The following is a 6,984-nucleotide window of genomic DNA, read 5'->3' on the forward strand; positions in this document are numbered from 1 at the left end:
GTGTGACGAAGATGGAGCATAGCCAAATTATATGATTTCGTAGGGATAAGCTTTCTTTGGTCATGTTATTTTGAGAAGACATGATTGCTTTATTAGTATGCTTGAAGTATTATTGTTCTTATGTCAATATTAAACTTTTGTTTTGAATCTTATGGATCTGAATATTCTTGCCACAATAGAGAAGATTACATTGATAAATATGCTAGGTAGCATTCCACATCAAAAATTCTGTTTTTATCATTTACCTACTCGAGGACGAGCATGAATTAAGCTTGGGGATGCTTGATACGTCTCCAACATTCTATAATTTTTGATGTATTCATGCCGTGTTTATAATATTTTTACATGATTTTGGTATGATTTGGTTAGAACTAACCTAGGCTGATGCTGTTTTCAGCAGAACTACCGTGGTGTTGTTTTTGTGCAGAAATAAAAGTTATTGGAATGCGCTGAAAATCAACGGAGATTTTTTCTAGAAAATATAAAAAATACTGGAACAAAGACTTACCAGAGGGGAGTCCCGTGGGCCCCACGAGGGTGGAGGGCGCCCCTAGGGCGCGCCCCTGCCTCGTGGACTCCCTGTGGGGCCCCCTGACTTGTTCTCGGCGCTAACCTCTCCTATAAATCCCCAAACCTCCAGAACATAACCTAGATTGGGAGTTCCGCCACTGCAAGCCTCTGTAGCCACCAAAAAACAATCGGAACCCTATTCCGGCACCCTGCCGGATGGGGGAATGATCACCGGTGGCCATCCTCATCATCCCAACACTCTCCATGATGAGGAGGGAGTAGTTCACTGATACGTCTCCGTCGTATCTATAATTTTTGATTGTTCCATGCCAATATTCTTCAACTTTCATATACTTTTGGCAACTTTTTATATTATTTTTGGGACTAACATATTGATCCAGTGCCAGTTCCTGTCTGTTGCATGTTTTATATTTCGCAGGAAACCCATATCAAACGGAATCCAAATGGGATAAAAATGGATGGAGAATTATTTTGGAATATTTGGGATTTTGCGGAGGAAGAATCAACGTGAAACGGTGTCCGAGGTGGCCACGAGATAGGGGGGCGCGCCTGGCACTCTCGTGGGCCACCCGTAAGGCGGTTGATGCTCTTCTTTTGCCACAAGAAAGCTAATTTTACGAGAAAAATCTGGGCGAAAGATTCACCCCAATCGGAGTTATGGATCTCCAGATATAAAGGAAACGCTGAACGGGAAGAAACAGAGAACGCAGAAACAGGGAGATAGATGCAATCTCGGAGGGGCTCTCGCCCCTCCCAAGTCATGGGAGCCAAGGACCAGAGGGGAAACCCTTCTCCCATCTAGGGAGGAGGTCAAGGAAGAAGAAGAAGGGGGCCTCTCTCCGCCTTGCTTCCGATGGCGCCGGAGTGCTGCCGGGGGCCATCATCATCACCGCGATCTTCACCAGCACCTCCGCCATCTTCACCAACATCTCCATCACCTTCCCCCTTCTATATTCAGTGGTCCACTCTCCTGCAACCCGCTATACCCTCTACTTGAACATGGTGCTTTATGCATCATATTATTTTCCAATGATGTGTTGCCATCCTATGATGTCTGAGTAGATTTTTCGTTGTCCTACCGGTGATTGATGAATTGCTATGATTGGTTTGAGTTGCATGTTTTATTATTGGTGCTGTCCTATGGTGCCCTCCGTGTCGCGCAAGCGTGAGAGATTCCCGCTGTAGGGTTTGCAATATGTTTATGATTTTCTTATGGTGGGTTGCGTGAGTGACTGAAACACAAACCCGAGTAAGTAGGTTGTTGCGTATGGGATAAAGAGGACTTGATGCTTTAATGCTATAGTTGGGTTTTACCTTAATGAATTTTTAGTAGTTGCGGATGCTTGGTAGAGTTTCAATCATAAGTGCATATGATCCAAGTAGAGAAAGTATGTTAGCTTATGCCTCTCCCTCAAATAAAATTGCAATAGTGATTACCGGTCTAGTAACATAGTCAATTGCTTAGGAACACTTTCACAACTCCTACCACCACTTTTCCACACTAGCTTTATTTACTTTATTGCATCTTTATCTAAACATCCCCTAGTTTATATTTACGTGTTCTTTATTATCTTGCAAACCTATCCAACAACACCTTCAAAGTACTTCTAGTTTCATACTTGTTCTAGGTAAACTGAACGTCAAGCGTGCATAGAGTCGTATCAGTGGCCAATAGGACTTGAGAGAGTATTTGTTCTACCTTTAGCTCCTCGTTGGGTTCGACACTCTTACTTATCGAAAGAGGCTACAACTATCCTGTATACTTGCGGGTCATCAAGACCTTTTTCTCGCGCCGTTGCCGGGGAGTCATAGCGTGGGGTGAATATTCTCATGTGTGCTTGTTTGCTTTATCACTAAGTAATTTTTATTTTCTGTTCTTAGTTGTTCTTTATATTTAGTCATGGATATGGAACACGAAATACCAAAAAAATTAGGTGTACTTGCTGCTCATGGAGATGGGGAACCTCCTAAAACCCTCGATGCTCGTTATGTTCAAGATATTATGTACCACTTTGATAATCCTGAGAAAACCCCACTCAATTATGTTATGGGACACACGTTGGATCAACGTGAATAATTTAGGTATTATCGCTTGACACAAAAAGGGAAACTATTATGGGATCAAATTCATTTATTGAAGTGGTATGCTAGGCAAGTATGCGTGAGATATGATTATACTTGCTGCTCTAGGATGAAGGCTCCACACCTTCCCTTTTCATGCAGATTTAATGATGATAAAACCTTGGCATCTTATGCTATTGGTATCTATGATTACTATGATGTGGAACAAATAGAAGAATTCGTTGCTTTTATGGGTGCTTATGAAATTGAATCTATGTTCAAAGAGTTTGAAAATATTTATGATGGTGTTGATAGATCTGAGAATTTTGCTATACTTAAATATTGTTATAAAAATTATGAATACAATTACAATATTAATGCATTTATTGAGAAAGTCTCCGCTGTCCAAGAAGAGATTAATATTTTGCAGGAAGCTATGGAAGAAGAAATTGATGAAACTGTGAGCCCATTGGATGAAAAAGATGATGAGGAGAGCGAAGAACAGAAGGAGGAAGAGCGGATTTATCACCCGTGCCCACCTTCTAATGAGAGTAACTCTTCAACTCATACATTGTTTAATTCCCCTTCGTGCTTACCGAAGGATGATTGCTATGATGATTGCTATGATCCCGTTGATTCTCTTGAAATATCCCTTTTTGATGATGCTTGCTATGCTTGTGGCCAAGATGCCAATATGAATTATGCTTATGGAGATGAACTTGTCATAGTTCCTTATGTTAAACATAAAATTTTTGCTATTGTACCCACGCATGATAGTCCTATTATCTTTTTGAATTCTCCCAACTACACTATATTGGAGAAGTTTGTGCTCATTAAGGATTACATTGATGGGTTGCCTTTTACCATTGCACATGATGATTTTGATGAATGTAATATGCATGTGCTTGCTGCTCCTACTTGCAATTATTATGAGAGAGGAACTATATCTCCACCTCTCTATGTTTCCAATATGATAAAATTGCAAGAAACTGTTTATACTATGCATTGGCCTTTACTTGGTGTGCATGAATTGTTCTTTTATGACATGCCGATGCATAGGAAGAGAGTTAGACTTAGTTGTTGCATGATATATGTTACCTTGTGCTCACTACTAAATTACAAATCATTGTTAATTAAAATTGGCTTTGATATACCTTGGGATCCGGGTGGATCCATTACTTGAGCACTAAATGCCTAGCTTAATGGCATTAAAGAAAGCGCTGCCAGGGAGACAACCCGGAAGTTTTAGAGAGTCATTTATTTCTGTTGAGTGCTTTCATATAGTTTAAAAACAAAAAAATAAAGAGGGGAACCTAATAACTTTTCAAAAAGGAAAGTGAAAGTGAGAAAGACAAGCATTGTTGAAGTGGGAGCTAGCCTTGAACTTTGTTCATGCTCACGGAAACTTTGTGAATCTTGATTACAGAAACTTTTCATCAAAAATAATTATCCCCTTATATAATTCCATTGTATTATAAAAATAATGTGCCAAGGTTTGCCTTTAGGATGTTTACAATGCTTGTTGGTTTGTACGGTGCAGGACAGAAACTTTGGCTGTAGTGCGCGAATTTACGTTTTTAACTGGAACGTGAAACGGTTCTAATTCCTTTTGCAATGTCTTGCTGTACAACTTGTTTATTTTTCCTAATTTTGGTAGAACTTTTGGGGTACAGAAGTATGGTGAATGTTCAGATTGCTACAGACTGTTCTGTTTTTGACAGATTCTGTTTTTGATGCATAGTTTGCTTGTTTTGATGAATCTATCAATTTATATCAGTGGATTTAAGTCATGAAAAAGCTATATTACAGTAGACACAATGCGAAAACAAAATATGAATTGGTTTTCTACAGTACTTAGAGTGGTGATTTGCTTTATTATACTAACGGATCTTACCGAGTTTTCTGTTGAAGTTTTGTGTGGATGAAGTGTCTAATCGAGGATGTCTCGATATGAGGAAAAGGAAGAGAGGCACCCCAAGTAAATATTCAAGGAGACTCAAGCGTATAAGCTTGGGGCTGCCCCGGAAGGCATCCCCTCTTTCTTCAACAAGTATCGGTATGTTTTCAGATTCGTTTCGTTCGTGCATTATGTGCAGGTCTTGGAGCTTCTTTTGCATTTAGTTTTCATTTTTCTTTAATGCGCCATGCTGGTATGAGATAGTCCTTGGCTGATTTATAGAATGCTCATTGCACTTCACTTATATCTTTTGAGTGTGGCTTTATAGAACGCTTCATGTGCTTCACTTATATCATTTGAAGTTTGGATTGCCCGTTTCCCTTTACATAGAAAACCGCCATTTGTAGAATGATCTTTTGCTTCACTTATATTTATTAGAGCGTGGGCATATCTTTTGTAGAAAGAATTAAACTCTCTTGCTTCACTTATATCAATTTAGAGAGATGACAGGAATTGGTTATTCACATGGTTAGTCATAAAATCCTACATAAACTTGTAGATCGCTGAATATGATATGTTTGATCCTTGCAATAGTTTTGCGATATAAAGATGGTGATATTAGAGTCATGATAGTGGGTGGTTGTGGATTGTAGATACACTTGTGTTGAGGTTTGCAAGTCCCATAGCATGCACGTATGGTTACCGTTGTGTGACAAATTTGAAGCATGGGGTGTTTCTTTGATTGTCTTCCTTATGAGTGGCGGTCGGGGATGAACGATGGTCTTTTCCTACCAATCTATCCCCCTAGGGGCATGCATAGTAGTACTTTGCTTCGAGGGCTAATAAACTTTTGCAATAAGTATATAAGTTCTTTATGACTAATGTGAGTCCATGGATTATACGCACATTTACCTTTCCATCATTGCTAGCCTCTTCGGTACCGTGCATTGCCCTTTCTCACCTCGAGAGTCGGTGCAAACTTCACCGGTGCATCCAAACCCCGTGATATGATATGCTCTATCACACATAAGCCTCATTATATCTTCCTCAAAACAGCGACCATACCTACGTATCATGGCATTTCCATAGCCATTCCGAGATACATTGCCATGCAACTTCCATCATCATCATATACATGACTTGAGCATTTATTGTCATATTGCTTTGCATGATCGTAAGATAGCTAGCATGATGTTTTCATGGCTTGCCCGTTTTTTGCTGTCATTGCTACGCTGGATCATTGCACATCCCGGTACACCGCCGGAAGCATTCATATAGAGTCATATCTTTGTTCTAGTATCGAGTTGTAATATCGAGTTGTAAGTAAATAAAAGTGTGATGATCATCATTATAGAGCATTGCCCCATGAAAAAAAGAAAAAAAAAGGAAAGGCCAAAGAAGCCTAAATAAAAAAGGGGGCCAAAGAAGCCCACCGAAAAAAAGAAAAAAGAAAAAAAAGAAAAAAAGGGGCAATGTTACTATCCTTTTTCACACTTGTGCTTCAAAGTAGCACCATGTTCTTCATATAGATTGTGTGATATGTTGTCACTTTCATATACTAGTGGGAATTTTCATTATAGAACTTGGCTTGTATATTCCAACGATGGGCTTCCTCAAATGCCCTAGGTCTTCATGAACAAGCAAGTTGGATGCACACCCACTTAGTTTCTTTTGTTGAGATTTCATACATTTATAACTCTTAGTGCATCCATTGCATGGCAATCCCTACTCCTCACATTGACGTCAATTGATGGGCATCTCCATAGCCCCTTGATTAGCCACGTCGATGTGAGACTTTCTCCCTTTTTGTCTTCTCCACATAACCTCCATCATTATATTCTATTCCACCTATAGTGTTATATCCATGGCTTGCACTCATGTATTGCGTGAGGGTTGAAAAAGTTGAAGCGCGTTAAAAAGTATCAACCAATTGCTCGGCTTGTCATCGGGGTTGTGCATGATGGGAGCATTTTGTGTGACGAAAATGAAGCATGGCCAAACTATATGATTTTGTAGGGATAAGCTTGCTTTGGCCTTGTTGTTTTGAAAAGACATGATTGCTTTATTGGTATGCTCGAAGTATTATTGTTTTTATGTCAAATGATAGACTATTGCTTTGAATCACTCGTGTCTTATTATTCATGCCATGATTAGACATATGATCAAGATTATGCTAGGTAGCATTCCACATAAAAAATTATCTTTCTTATCATTTACCTACTCAAGGACGAGCAGGAATTAAGCTTGGGGATGCTGATACGTCTTCGTCGTATCTATAATTTTTGGTTGTTCCATGCCAATATTCTTCAACTTTCATATACTGTTGACAACTTTTTATATTATTTTTGGGACTAACATATTGATCCAGTGCCCAGTGCCAGTTCATGTCTGTTGCATGTTTTATGTTTCGCAGGAAACCCATATCAAACGGAATCCAAACGGGGTAAAAACGGACGGAGAATTATTTTGGAACATTTGGGATTTTTTGGAGGAAG

The sequence above is a fragment of the Triticum dicoccoides genome, chromosome 3B (genome assembly GCF_002162155.2).
Source record: "Triticum dicoccoides isolate Atlit2015 ecotype Zavitan chromosome 3B, WEW_v2.0, whole genome shotgun sequence".
NCBI lineage: Eukaryota > Viridiplantae > Streptophyta > Magnoliopsida > Poales > Poaceae > Triticum > Triticum dicoccoides.